This window comes from Carassius auratus, chromosome 7, assembly GCF_003368295.1.
Source record: "Carassius auratus strain Wakin chromosome 7, ASM336829v1, whole genome shotgun sequence".
In the NCBI taxonomy this organism is placed as follows: Eukaryota; Metazoa; Chordata; class Actinopteri; order Cypriniformes; family Cyprinidae; genus Carassius; species Carassius auratus.
Genome location: NC_039249.1, coordinates 18,846,865 through 18,861,143, shown reverse-complemented (window position 1 = coordinate 18,861,143; position 14,279 = coordinate 18,846,865). Strand labels below are relative to the sequence as shown.

Sequence of the window (14,279 nt, the reverse complement as noted above, 5' to 3'; positions counted from 1 at the left end):
CCATTTTCAGGCATAATTTCAGAGAGATTAATCAATACGATTAAGATTAGCAGACTGCATTGTCAGAGGACAGGGAGTGTTATCTCATAATTCACAAAGATTAATATATCATAGTTCATTATTTACTTTACCAGTCAAAAGTTTGTGGGTGTTTTTTGAGAAATGCCATATTCTCTTACGCTCAATGTTACTGGCTGACACTGTAAAATACATTTGTGCAACATTTATTTTAAATTGTTGGTATTTCAAAAACTGTTGATCTACTTGGATTTTCACGCACAACCATCTCTAGGGTTTACAGAGAATGGTCCAAAAAAGAGAAAATATCCAGTGAGCAGCAGCTGTGTGGACAAAAATGCCTTGCTGATGTCAGAGGTCAGAGGAGAATGGGCAGACTGGATTCAAGATGAAAGAAAAGCAACAGTAACTCAAATAACCACTCGTTACATCCAAGGTTATGCAGAATACGATCTCTGAATGCACAAGACGTCAAACCCTGAAGCAGATGGGCTACAGCAGCAGAAGACCACTCCGGGTGCCGCTGCTGTCAGCTAAGAACAGGAAACGGAGGCTACAATTCACAAAGGCTCCCCAAAATTGGACAACAGAAGATTGGAAAAATGTTGCCTGGTCTGATGAGTCTAGATTTCTGCTGCGACATTCAGATGGTAGGGGCAGAATTTGGTGTTAAGAACATGAAACCATGGATGCATCCTGGATTGTCTCAATGGTTCAAGGTGGTGGTGTAGTGGTGTGGGGGATATTTTCTTGGCACACTTTGGGCCCCTCAGTACCAACTGAGCATCGTTTAAAAGCCACAGCCTACCTGAGTGTTGTTGCTGGCCATGTCCATCCCTTTATGACTACAGTGTACCCATCTTCTGATGACTACTTCCAGCAGGATAATGCACCATGTCACAAAGCTCAAATCATCTCAGACTGGTTTCTTGAACATGACAATGAGTTCACTTTACTCAAATGGCCCCCACAGTCGTCAGATCTCAATCCAATAAACGCACCTTTGGGATGTGGTGGAACGGGAGATTTGCATCAAGTATATGCAGCCGGCAAATCTGCAGCAACTGCATGATGCTATCATGTCAATATGGACCACAGTCTCTGACAAATGTTTCCAACACCTTGTTGAATCTATGCCACAAAGAATTAAGGCAGTTCTGAAGGCAAAAGGGGATGCAACCCGGTACTAGCAAGTGTACCTAATAAAGTGGCCAGTGAGTGTAAGTGTGCAGCCCGTTTTAGGTCAATTAAGCTGCTTAATGTTGCAAACTGGTATTTGTTGTCATTGAATTTTAATTGAAATATTATAATCCTATTCAGACTTGGTTTTCTGCATATGCACATTGGTATTTTCTAAATTGTTTACCTATAGTGGCTAGTGAATCGGAAAGCTTGCACATTTACAAGAAATAGCTTATTTATGTGAAAAAAAATAACAGATATTTAAGCAAATATATCTGTTTGTTACCAATAACCTGCTGTTTATTATACTGTGTGTGTATGTGTATGTGTATATATATGTATATATATACATATATATACAAAGAATATATACATATATTAAATCATATTTAAACATGACTCATGCATGCAATATTGAAAGGGGGGGTGAAATGCTGTTTCATGCATAGTTTTTTACACTGTTAAAGAGTTGGATTCCCATGCTAAACATGGACAAAGTTTCAAAAATTAAGTTGTACGTTTCAAGGAAAGTTTGTCACAAGTTTCGGAAAGTTTTTTTCGAGTATGGCTCTGTGTGACGTTAGATGGAGCGGAATTTCCTTGTATGGGTCCTGAGGGCACGTTTGCCGGAAGAGCGCGCGCTCCCGTATAGCAGAGCAGAGAGAGGCTGAGCACAGCCTGATCAGAGTGAGAGCATCGCGAAAAGTCACAAAAGAAGTGTGTTTTTGGTTGCCAGGGCAAGACAACCCTGCACAGATTACCAAAAAAAACAGCATTAAGGGACCAGTGGATAGAGTTTTTACAGAGCATCAACGGAGTTGTGCAAGTGTTTTTGTTTGTTCCCTGCATTTCGAAGATGCTTGTTCACAAGGCCCAGTTTGACGACGCATTTGCGTATCGTTTATTTCTTAAGGATGATGCAATCCCAAGGAAAAAGGGTCACGATCGTGTGTTGGAACCGCAGGCGGTGAGTAAAACTGCTTCAAATATCTCTGCCTCCTTGTTAGTGCAAAAGCCTATTCGCGCTCGGGATTCTTTAGCTCCGCCCACACGTCACGCCTCCAGCCGGTCGTGTTTTTCCGGGAAAAATCGGTACAGACTATCTTTCTTTTATGAATATAGTAAAACTAAAGACTTTTTGGATTTATGAAGGATGCAGTACTACTCTATATGTACTCAAGATTAACAGGATATTGAGTGAAAACGAGCATTTCACCCCCCCTTGAAGCTCGTTCAGCATTAATCTCAACCTCTTTGTTAGCTTTTATTGCATGCATGAGTCATAATGCTTGCCACAATAGAAGTCTCACATCTAGAGTCAGAGTTCTTGACAGGAAGTGACATTTCTGATAGCTCCCCACATCCTTACATGTTTGTATAAAAAATTAATTTGGTAGCATGCACTATTCTAATGTATAAAGTCTATGATAGACACTCCATTGTAACAAGATCCACAAGCATCTCCTAACAACTATAGACACATGAAATCACAAATCTAACAGACATGGAAAAAAAACCAGTGAGGTATTTAGAGAACAATTTCACATTTAAACAGTGAAATTATATAATAGTAGTTAATACGCTACCATTCAAAAGGTTAGTTTTTTTTTTTTTTAAAGAAAAAAGAACAACATTTTTAATATATTTTAATAGAATGTTAAAACTATTGGAAAATATGATTTATGCAATTAACCATTAGTCCAGTCTTCTACAGAAATCATTCTAATATTCTGATTTAGTGCTCATAAGACATTTATTACTATTATCAATGTTAAAAACAGTTGTACTTCATAATTTGTGTATGGAAACCATGACACGTTTGAAGACTCTTTAATAAATAGTAAGTTCAAGAGGACAGTATTAATTTGAAATAGAAATCATCTATTATAATAAATCTCATTACTGTCACATTTGCTCAATTTAATATCCTTGCGGTATAAAAGTTATGAAACTTTTGAATGACAGTGCATACTCAGTGATCTCCAGTTCTAGCAGCAGGGTTGTGTTTTAATAAAGTTTTAATTTCATGACTTTACTAGACAGGCTACAGTGATGAAAAAGTTATCCATATGAATATCCATGTGCATTTTTCAACCCCTTTCACACTTTGTCACAACTCAAACACTGTAATGAGCAGATGCTGTATTAAAGTGATACTGCAGACTGTCTATGGGGACAGATGAGGGAGCTCTGTGCTAGCTATGAAACAGCAGGTGTCCGTAGGCTTTTCTTATCAAGAGCACTGTGGTCTGTCTCAGCAATAACAGATCCGCTAGGAATGGATGTGCAAAACAAGGCAGTTGTAAGGGATTGATACAGAGATGTATCAAGGCTTCTCCTAAAGCCTGCGACAAATTATGCATGAAGCTTGGAGAGAGATTAAACACACAGACCATTCACATGTGTGTTTACAGGATACATCTTAGTATTCGTGTAGTCGCCTAGACGGGATACGTGATGCTGCTGACCTGATTGGAGTTTCACTTGCTGACGCTCCTCTGATCCTGTCGTGGCACATAGCGATGGATGGGGTCAATGTCTTTTGGGCTGATCAAACCATCCACTGAACAGCAAACACAGAACAAAATTACTGTTCAGTTCACATGAGCTTCAAACAAAATCTCTGAATTTTTAACCCAGACAAGACTTTCAATTTGAAAAAGCCCCATCCACTGATTACTAATGTCTCTGCTGGTCTGGATTTTACTGCAGTGCATACACATGAATCACTGTCTACAATATGAATCATTCTGGGTGTGCAACTTGGTAATAACATTGCTGAAAAACAATATTTTGTGGGGAAAATCCTGTTAATACTTAATAAGGATAGTTATTAAGCTGAAAATCAAGCTTAATGTAGCACGATCAGTCAAAAGATACAGCGGAGGATACGATTAATGAATAATGACTTCCATTTTCTATCTGTTCCTCATGAAAATGGCTTCAGAAGACTTATAAAAAATAGTGTACAAGTCACATGGATTGCTTTTTTAGTTTTTTTTTTTTTTTTTTTGCTTGCCCTTTTTGAAACACCAGCCCCCACATTCACTGTGTGGAGAGAGAGAAAAAAAGTAGTTTGAAAAATATCACCTTTAGGACTCCAAAGAATAAAGAAGATCTACCTGTTTAAAAGGAAGTGAAGGAAACTAAACGATGATAACAATTTCTCACACAACAACTGTGATTCATAAAACACATTTGTTGACCCTACATTAATACGATCCCATTATTTAGTGTAGTTTGTAAACCATTGCGTCGACTGCTCTCAGTGAGACCGCAGTGGCTCTAGGTCTCTTTCCTTTTGAGAAATGTGAGCGAATGGCAAAAAAGTCACTGCATGAATAAATAAAAGAAAATCTATGTAAACTCTTTCACTGTGTGTCTGTGAAAGAGTTCTGACCCCTGGGCTCTGGATGGATCTGAAACTCACCCAGCAGCTTAGCGATGTTATAGAGGGCCTTTCCCCCGAGGAACGCATCCCATCATGCCCTGAGTTTCTAGGGAAGCGCTTCTGGCTGCCATGATTCTTCTGTTCAGCCTCTACAAAGTCTGCCGGCGCATAGTGATACTTGGAAATAACAGCGTGGCCTGTGGAAAATCAATTTAGACAACATTTAGAGAGTCCCAGTGTGTTTTGTGTATTTACATGAGACGGTTCTGTGATATGGAGTTGGATGCTGCTAGTGACTACAATGTCCCAAGCCATGCTAAAATAATATATACCATAGTTCAAAAGTATTGGGTCAGATTTATTTTCTTAAAAAAAAGAAAAAAATTATTAAAATTATTAAAATTATTAAAATTATTAAAATTAATAAAAAAATATAAATAAAAAAAAATATATATATATATATATATATATATATATATATATATATATATATATATATATATATATATATATATATATATATATATATATATATATATATATATATATATATATATATTGGAGGGATAGTTCACCCAAAAATGCGATTTTTTTTTTAATGAATTTTGCGATTTGGGTTTTAATTACGATTTTGACGCACACAGACATGCTTTACAGTCAGAAATGCATTCATTGTGAATAACAACATTAGGGTAAGTAATTCATTTTTGCAATAATATATATATATATATATATATATATATATATATATATATATATATATATATATTTATATATATATATATATCGCACAGCACTAGTTTAAAAGCAGTACAACTTGCTTGTGTGAATGTTACTGGTATTCATGTTGTTGGATGTCAGAGCTGTAATTTAGATGAATATGTATTTATTAAATATGTAAAAATGAAGAGATAGAAAACCCTGCAGTTAAAGCAGCATTCAGACTGTCAGCAGAATCCAGCCTAGCCCCAAATTCACCTTTTCTCTATCAACCACAATTTAGTCAACTAAGCAGAGAGCTCATCTGTATTGGTGAGGCTCACTGGAAGCAAATTAAAAGAGTCGAACTAGTTATTAAGTTGCTTATTGTAATACTTCTAAAGAGTTGTGGTCTGAAAGACCGTCAGACTGTGTGTTTTGTCTGCCTGTGGGGAATCGCCGGAGTTCTGGTCTGATAAAATAATGAGCATCTCCTCTGTTGTGCACTTGACTGAGACACGTCTGAGAAAATCACGCAGCCCGGGAGAGATGAATACGAAAGGACCACTCTAATAAAGAGTAATGGGAAAATAACAGTCATTGGCAGGGGCTGGAGGATATCACACATGACAAGCTTTAGCAGTTTGTCCAAAGAAAAAAAAAAAAAACATGTGTATGCATGTGCGTTTCCGCAAGTTACCCTCAAAGGACAGGAAGATGACAGCTTCTAGCAGTTCCTGGAACTCTTTAACTTGAGCAGGATTTCCCCTAAACACACCTGGACAAAAGGTCAACAAAAGGGAAATTATAGAACACTATGTCCCCATCCATCAGACAACAAAGTTTAGAGGAGGGAGATTTAAACAAGTAGTCCATACGCAGATTTAACAAGCTCAGCATATGCAACAATGTATGCATTTTGAACAAAAAAGAAACCTTGCAAATTGCTACAGTAAAACCTTTTGTTAGCACCAGCTAAAAATGGTTAGCTGTCAGTATATTTCTATCTTTCGCTGTCTTTTATTTTGCTTTTCTAGCAGATCTCTGTATGGAGCACTGGCTGTTGTCAGACTCTTTGTGCAAACAAAAATCTCACTGGATTATTACAATAAATGGCAAAATGAATGTTAGGAAAAGTAAACTGATATTTCCTACGGACACACTACAACAAAAAATAGAAATAAATGAATTAAAACCATTTTTTAGCTGGTGAACATACTTGTGTTCTAATCATTTTGGACACCACTGTATATTTTACAAAAATAGATTTGTTGTGTCCTATTTTTCTTAATAATTTTGGTGGTTAACAGTATATTTTTGGTAAAAAGCAAATTTTTGGTACTTCAAGAAAACTGGTACATTAGCACTTCATTACTTAAAGAACTATACATTTATAAGACGCAAAATATAAAGGCACCAACATGCAATTTCTGGTAAAAACAGCTGCCAATTTTTACTGTAAATTAAACAGAATACAGTGTTTTTACAGCGCAAACACATAAGCAGTGCTTTTATGTGCATAAAATTATATATTATATTATTTTACATTACATTACATTTGATTCATGAATCTTACCATCAATAATCACATAGATGAAAAACAAAGGAAACTCGCACTCGATCCCATCAAAGAGCTGAAAAACATCACAGGGCAGAGAATAAGGAACTGAATACATGAGAAGTCATTATACAAGCATCATGTAATGATTCCACAACATCATTATGGTTCAAGTGTGTCATTTCCTGAACAAGGAAAAAAAAAAAAAAAAAAAAAATATATATATATATATATATATATATATATATATATATATATATATATGAGTCTCTGTCTACCTGTGTGATTTGCAGTAGGGTTGTTAGAATGAAATTAGCAAAAAAACGACATGTTCAAATGGTTAGTACATTTTGAGTGCAATGCAACTTGTACTTTGACTGACTTACAGCAATATGTTACCTAAAGCAAAATGCACATACATAAAATGGAAGCCCTCCAAATCATTGAGAGGAAATGCCAGACAACCTCTGTTTTCCACTCACGACAGTTCAGGAAAACAGAAAACAATTATGTTGAAGTAAAGTATAGCAGTCAAGCAGAAACTCCATTAAAAAGCCATAGTGCTCCGTCTCTCTTTCCCTAGAGCTGGGCCATGAATCACTTGGGTTTGAAATTAAAATCAACTCAGATGCAGAGATGGTTTGTGAGGGTGAAAAAGCAATGATTAATTAAAATTATATGACTGCCGCTTGTTTTATCACATTCATTTAAAAGTATAAGTCAACATTTAAGTGCCTACAGACGCTCTAGAAAACAGCATTTCTTTTCAAAAAGGAATTTGAAATTAGGGCTACATATGCACATGTGTGGGCAGATCGAGTTTATTAAGGGAGTAATCCATCAGAAACATATAACTAACCAAATGAATAGAGATTAACACAAACAGTTTTGTGTTTGGGCTCACGGTGAATTCTGATCTGGTGTTTATTGCATGCAATCATACCACTTTTAGCAACCCACTTTCCAAGCTGCAATTAAAACTTACAAAGCTTCTAAGCTCATGCATTCACAATATTCTCCTTATTTATGACATGAAACATTCGTAATACAATTCTGTGATCCTCTTTTCATCGCTGCCAATTATAAGACAACCTCGATTCAAATTATCTGTCTTCAGAAAAAAGAAATCTTGTGAGCTGCTTAAGAGGTACAAAATCTAAAGCACACTTTGATGGCTGACAGGGAACAAAATGTCTTTCAACCTTTCCCAAATGTAATTAAGACTTCCCTATCTCCGTTAGCAATCTCGGAAGACAATCGCCGTGGCATTAGGAGATAAGAGCGAGAGATTAGGATGTAATGAAATAAAGGCTGTTAATTGGACTGGTCTCGCATCATTGGCATATCACACATAAACTGTTCCAGGACAAAAATAGGGGTATTCATATAGCGAGCTTCTAAAACTGAGCGGAAATAACTAAATTAATCTACTCTCTAACTAACAGGCAGCGGAAAATAATTTGATGCAAAGGACCATTTTTCATACTATAAGTGGTTTCTTAACAACAGTTGCACCAACAGGCTTACATCAAACTCTGAAAGACTAAAAATAAAGTACACTGTTTGTTCTTTTATCTCCTCAATATCAGTTTCTATAACCACCCAGAGAGAGAGAGAGAGTGAGAGAGAGAGATGTATAGTCAGATACAGGAGATGGAGGGGGGTTCTATGAGACAGACATATTAAATAAATGTCTCCTGGGCGGAAAAGAGCAGACATTGAGGCCTACTCACAGTAAACAGAAGGAGTCTCAAGGGTCTTTAGCTTCACTTACCACAATTACTTAGTGAGACTATATCATTCACCAGAGGACATTCAGCCACTATGATACATTCAGGCTTGAAATCCTCTGCCATCGTAACTTAGTTATGGGTTCAACAGAATGGAAACTCCAACCACGCAGAAGAGCTTTGTATTTGTCTGAGCCTGACAGGCTGATAACACGAAGACATAAAGAGCATAATTCATAATACAGTGATTTTATGTATCTTAAATAAAATAAAATAAAAAAATTATATTACATGGACTATTTACCTATGAAAAAAACAATCCTGCACAAACAAAAAAATACAGTGTCTGAAACATGGTACCAGCCCTGTCCAGTTTGTTTTAAAGCAGTTTTGAACACATCATAGCTGTCCAGGCTGGGAGATTATCAGCTAAGTCCAGGAAACCTGAGACTATATCTACCACTATTCTACCTAAAAGAACAACACAATTCAAAAGTTTGAGATCTGTACGGTGTGACACAACAGTTTTTAAATATGGGGTTACACTTACGCTTAAAAACTGTTTAAAGTATCTTCTTGCCAAGGCTAACTTTATCAAAAATAAGTAAAAACAGTCTTTAACATATTAAAGCTGAATTATCAGCAGCCTTTACTCGAGTCTTAAGTATAACATGATTCTTCCAAAATCATTCAAATATGTTGATTTTGTGCTCAAAATTGAAAACAGTAGCTTAATATTTTTGTGAAAACCATAGTACATTTCAATGGGATTATTTTATCAACTGAAAGTTAAAATGAACAGTGCTTACAATAAATCAAATTAAATTAATATCAATAATAAATACATAATTTAATGTAAATGTTTAATATGCCCTCGCTGAATAAAATTATTCATTTAATTATATTTAATTTAATAATAAAAAATATATACTGGCCCCAAACTATTGATTGGTATAATATGATCTTTCTATGGTGTACATAAAATAATAAGTTGGTACTGCCACCGTATCAAAAAACACATGATGTCTAAAACATGTTGTAATAATGTGTTAAAGGGATAGTTTTGGTTAAATTCTGTCTTTAATTACTCACCCTCATGTCGTTGCAAAACTGTAAGACCTTTGTTCATCTTCAGAACACAAATTGAGATATTTCTGATGAAATCCTGATGAAATTCTGATCCTCCATAGACAGCAATACAACTGAACCATCCCCAGGCCCAGAAACATAGTAAGGACATCATTAAAATAGTCCATGTGACATCAGTGGCTCAACTGTAACTGTCGATATCTGCCGCCATTGCTGACGTAGAACACACATGTGCTGCACCTTGTTAAAGAGTAGAGGAATGGGTTGTGGGACTCTCGTGAATGGCAGCAGATGCTAACACAGAAAAGAAGAATTGTTAAATAAAGTTGTTATTTTTGTTTTCTTTGTGCACAAAAATATTCTCTTTGAATCACTGATGTCACATGAGGGTCTTCAGCACAGCGTAGTTCTAGAAACCTAGTTATACGCAGAGACTAAGTTTTCTATGACAATTTGCAGTGTTACATATCTTCAAGGTTGAGGAAAGAACACAACACTGCAGACAATGAGTAAATGCTGTTATAGCTGATTTCCATGCTAATATGTTACATGGCTTTTTTAAATGCCAGGTAGCCGGTGTTTCGTATGTGTTTGGCAAATCAGTGTACACTTAGGTGACTGATAATTCCTATAAAACTGTTTTAGACCCTACTCTAAAGTATGAGCTAATTTAGTTCCCCCAAATGGAGTTCCTAGAACTAAAAGCATTCCTAGTTCATTCGGTGCGGACACTCCAAAAAGCGAGGTAATTCTGCCAATAGTTCTATGAACTATGAAAAGGTTCCTCCAGTGCGAAAGCCCCTATGGCCTATTTTAATGATGTCTTTACTACCTTTGTGGATCTTGAAAGAGTCAGTTGTGTTGCGGTCTATGCAGGGTCAGAAAGCTCTCTGATTCCATCAAAAATATCCTAATTTGTGTTCTAAAGATGAACAAAGGTCTTACAGTTTTGGAACAACAATTTTTGAGCATTAATGACAGAATTTTCATTTTTTCATAAACTATCTCTTTAAGAGTGGATGAAGTGATCAGGTAGATGTATTGATGGAGCATCTGGCCCTTTCCTTCTTTTCCTTCTCATTTCCCTCTACTTGTGGGCTTGTTTATTGTGGGAGGTCATCTGCGGCAGCTGATGTGATGATTTGCTTCGGGTTAAATCTCCATCTTTCAGATTTTTAGAGTCAGACGCAGCATGTTCCCAGGCTAATTCTGGAGTTAATATCCTCGCAGTTCAACCCAATCAAATGGGATTTACCCACAGCCCTCGCATTCTCCTGAAGGATGGAAAAATAAGCAAATCTGCACCAGATTAAAAGATGTGTATAAAAATGCCTGAATGCCATTTGTTAGATCTGTCACTAACCTTTATAGCAAAATCTCTCTTTCTGAAATAAAAGGGCTAAACCTGAGGCTAGTCATAACTCATCCTAAATATGGGGAAAGGGCTCTTTTCATTTTCCTTTTCACTGAATTTATTTCTCCCCACCTTCTTTCATTTCAAATATGCGAACCAGACTCACCTTCATCTCGGCAGGTTTGTAGTGCCTTCGGTTTTTGTCCTCATTGGCTGTTCTATAGCCGTCCCATAAGAAACCATACTTGCCCTTCAGCTTTCAGACTATCTTGTCCAGAGTCTGGGAATAGAGCATCATCATCCACGGCGAATACTGTGTAGCTGATGCAGGGCAAGAGGGCCGAATCTGTGTTCTACATGACAAGAGCACTCGCATAAGAAAAAGACATTGAGTGACTCACTGCTCTTCTATTGAATTTGCTTTCCATCAGGAAATGTCGATGTAACCCAGGGTTAAGTGACCACTCTCTTCCTTAGAATGGGCTATTTTTCTACATTAGCCTCTGCAGTTTTAATAACACATTAGTCAGATTCTTGAAGAGGCTCTAATACATGCAATCCATAAGCCTATACACTTCAAGCCATGGAATCAAACAACCTCACTCAACTTTCAAAGGAAGAATAAAATTAAATGTGGCTTAATCATGATAATTTACCTATTCTGCCACAGATTACTTTGTTCTCCATTAAAATCAGCACAAAGAAGAATGGGAATAATGCTTTGTTAATGGACATTGGGAGGGGAGGGAAAAGAACATTCTGTGAGTTGACAAATCCCGGGCATCGGATGTCATACATTTTTCTAGAGATTATAGAAGTCATATTTGCTATGAAAACAGATTTAAAAATGTATTTCAAACTAAAACTAGTTCATATGCTGAGTTACGAAACAAGCAAACACGTTAAACCATACCTCTCTCCCTCAAAACACCCTCTCCATCAACCGTACTGGCTTCAGAAGATTGGGACGCTCCCCACATCCATTCCCCTTTAGAATCATAACCAACTTCTTCAATGTTCAATAATGACCAATAACTAAGCAATAAAGTGTAAAGTGAATTTCTATCATTTCTAATCAAGTATCCATAAAAAGAGAGATCAAAGTCAAAGCAATGGCTAAGGATTTTTACTCATTTGATATGCAAGGGGAACATATGCATTGACAGAGTAGAAGTAGTACAATTCAAAGGTGGACAAGGGTCATAAAAAGAAACTATGCATGAAGACTAGACTAACATAAGTGTAAAAAAAAAATATGACTATATTAATAATGGATTAGCAGTTTGTATATACACAGTGAGTAAAATAACTCACATGGGAACTTCCTCGGCAGGAGAGAGCACAGAGTCTGTCTGTTTCTGTTATGAGCATCCAGATCCACAAAAATCACTGACCAGGAGCATCCCTGCGGGGCAGAGGTAAACAAACATCACAAATCAGACATTGTAATAGTCATCTTGACACCTTCTCTTGATGGGTGGAATTCAACAGTGTCTGTTACAGGTGATAGTGGGTCCCCACACACACTTTCATTAAAGGGTTACTCCACCCGAAAATGAAAATGTTGTCATTAATCACTTACTCCCATGTCGTTTCAAACCCGTCAAAGCTTCATTCATCTTCTGAACACAATTTTTGATTTTTGGATGAAAACAGGGAGACTTGAGACTGTCCCACAGACTGCCAAATAAATAACAGTGTACAGGTCAGGAAAGTATTAAAAGCATCATCAGAATAGTCCATCTTCCATCAGTGGTTCAACCGTAACGTTATGAAGCGACAATACTTTTTGTACATGAAGAAAACAAAATAATGACTTTATTCAACAATTCCAGATCAGCGTAGCAGAATTTTGATAAATCAAACAGGTTTGACAAAATGGCACTACACTGATTTGGAGAGACACAGAGGAGAGGAATTGTTGAATAAAGTCATTATTTTTGTTTTCGTTGTGTACAAAAAGTACTCTCGTCGCTTAATAACATCACAGTTGAATCACTGATTCTGATGATGCTTTTCATACTTTCCTGGACCTGGACACTGTTATTTATTTGGTAGTATATGGGACATTTTCAAGCCTACCGGTTTTCATCCAAAATATCTTAAATTGTGTTCCAAAGACGAACAAAGCTTTTACAGGTTTGGAATGGCACGGGGTAAGTGATTAATAACAAATTTTTGTGGAGTAACATAAGATTTGCTTTAAAGCACCAAATTAGAAATGTAAAGGCCAGTCCTGCACATGGTCTCCTAAAATCAAACCCACCCACCTTTCTACAAAACCACACAATCATGATGCTCTGATGCAGCATTTGTTTAAAAAAAATGGTTAGATTTTAGTGATTACATTGGGCTTTTGGTGTGTCACAAAGCAGCAGTTCCACATCATTTCCTGAAAAAACCTTGAAACCGTTAACCTCACCATCCCCAAATGAGATTCACAATTTTAACTCAGCTCGGAGGCATACTCTACACCAGCCTAGACAGCGGCTGCCACACACATTTAATAATAAAAACTTCGACACACACACACACATATGTATAGGCTATTTACACACACATCTTTATGCGTATGACCTCTTAAATAATGCATCAGCTGTGTGTATATGCACAGTAGAAAAAAGAACTCGCATGGGAACCTCATATATAAAATTATGTAAATAATGGTATACATATATATAACATTTAGAGAACTTAAACCTTCTTGATGCTTTTTATTTTAAAAATGCATGTTTTATTTACTGATAATATAAAAACAGCTAACAAATTCAAAGTGTATCATATGATTAGTGTTTGATTTAAAAAAATACAATGCACACTTTTAGCAGCTTTTTTGTTAATTTTTTCAAGTAAACACAGTGAGTGGCAGCTTCTTAGCCACCCAGGGCCATCCAATCAGAACAAACTAAGGCTTCTGTTTTCTCTGCATTCCCCTCACACCTCTCCATTAAAACTGAGAGCATTCTTTCAATTTCGCTTCTTCTGTTTGTGTAGACCCGATTATACAACAAGCACCATTTTGTGGCACATTTAGCTCATCTGGAGAAGCTCACAAAGAACTGAAATGCTTATACCAGCTTCTGAACCAACAATTTACATGCTGAGAGGTATTGTAATGTAAATGAATATGAAGAGTGTGAGAATGGGAGGCGTGTCAGTGATATGTAGACTCCAGCTAAATGTTCCATCATCTACTCACTGAGATAAGAGCTGACTTTAGCTAACCATGAACATCTGCCACCAAACAATGTCAATCTA

General features: G+C 36.5%; 1 pseudogene; it reads right to left on the bottom strand.

The window, feature by feature from the left end:
• Nucleotides 1-14,279, bottom strand: part of LOC113105387 (phosphorylase b kinase regulatory subunit beta-like) — a 76,973-nt pseudogene that overhangs the window by 27,346 nt on the left and 35,348 nt on the right.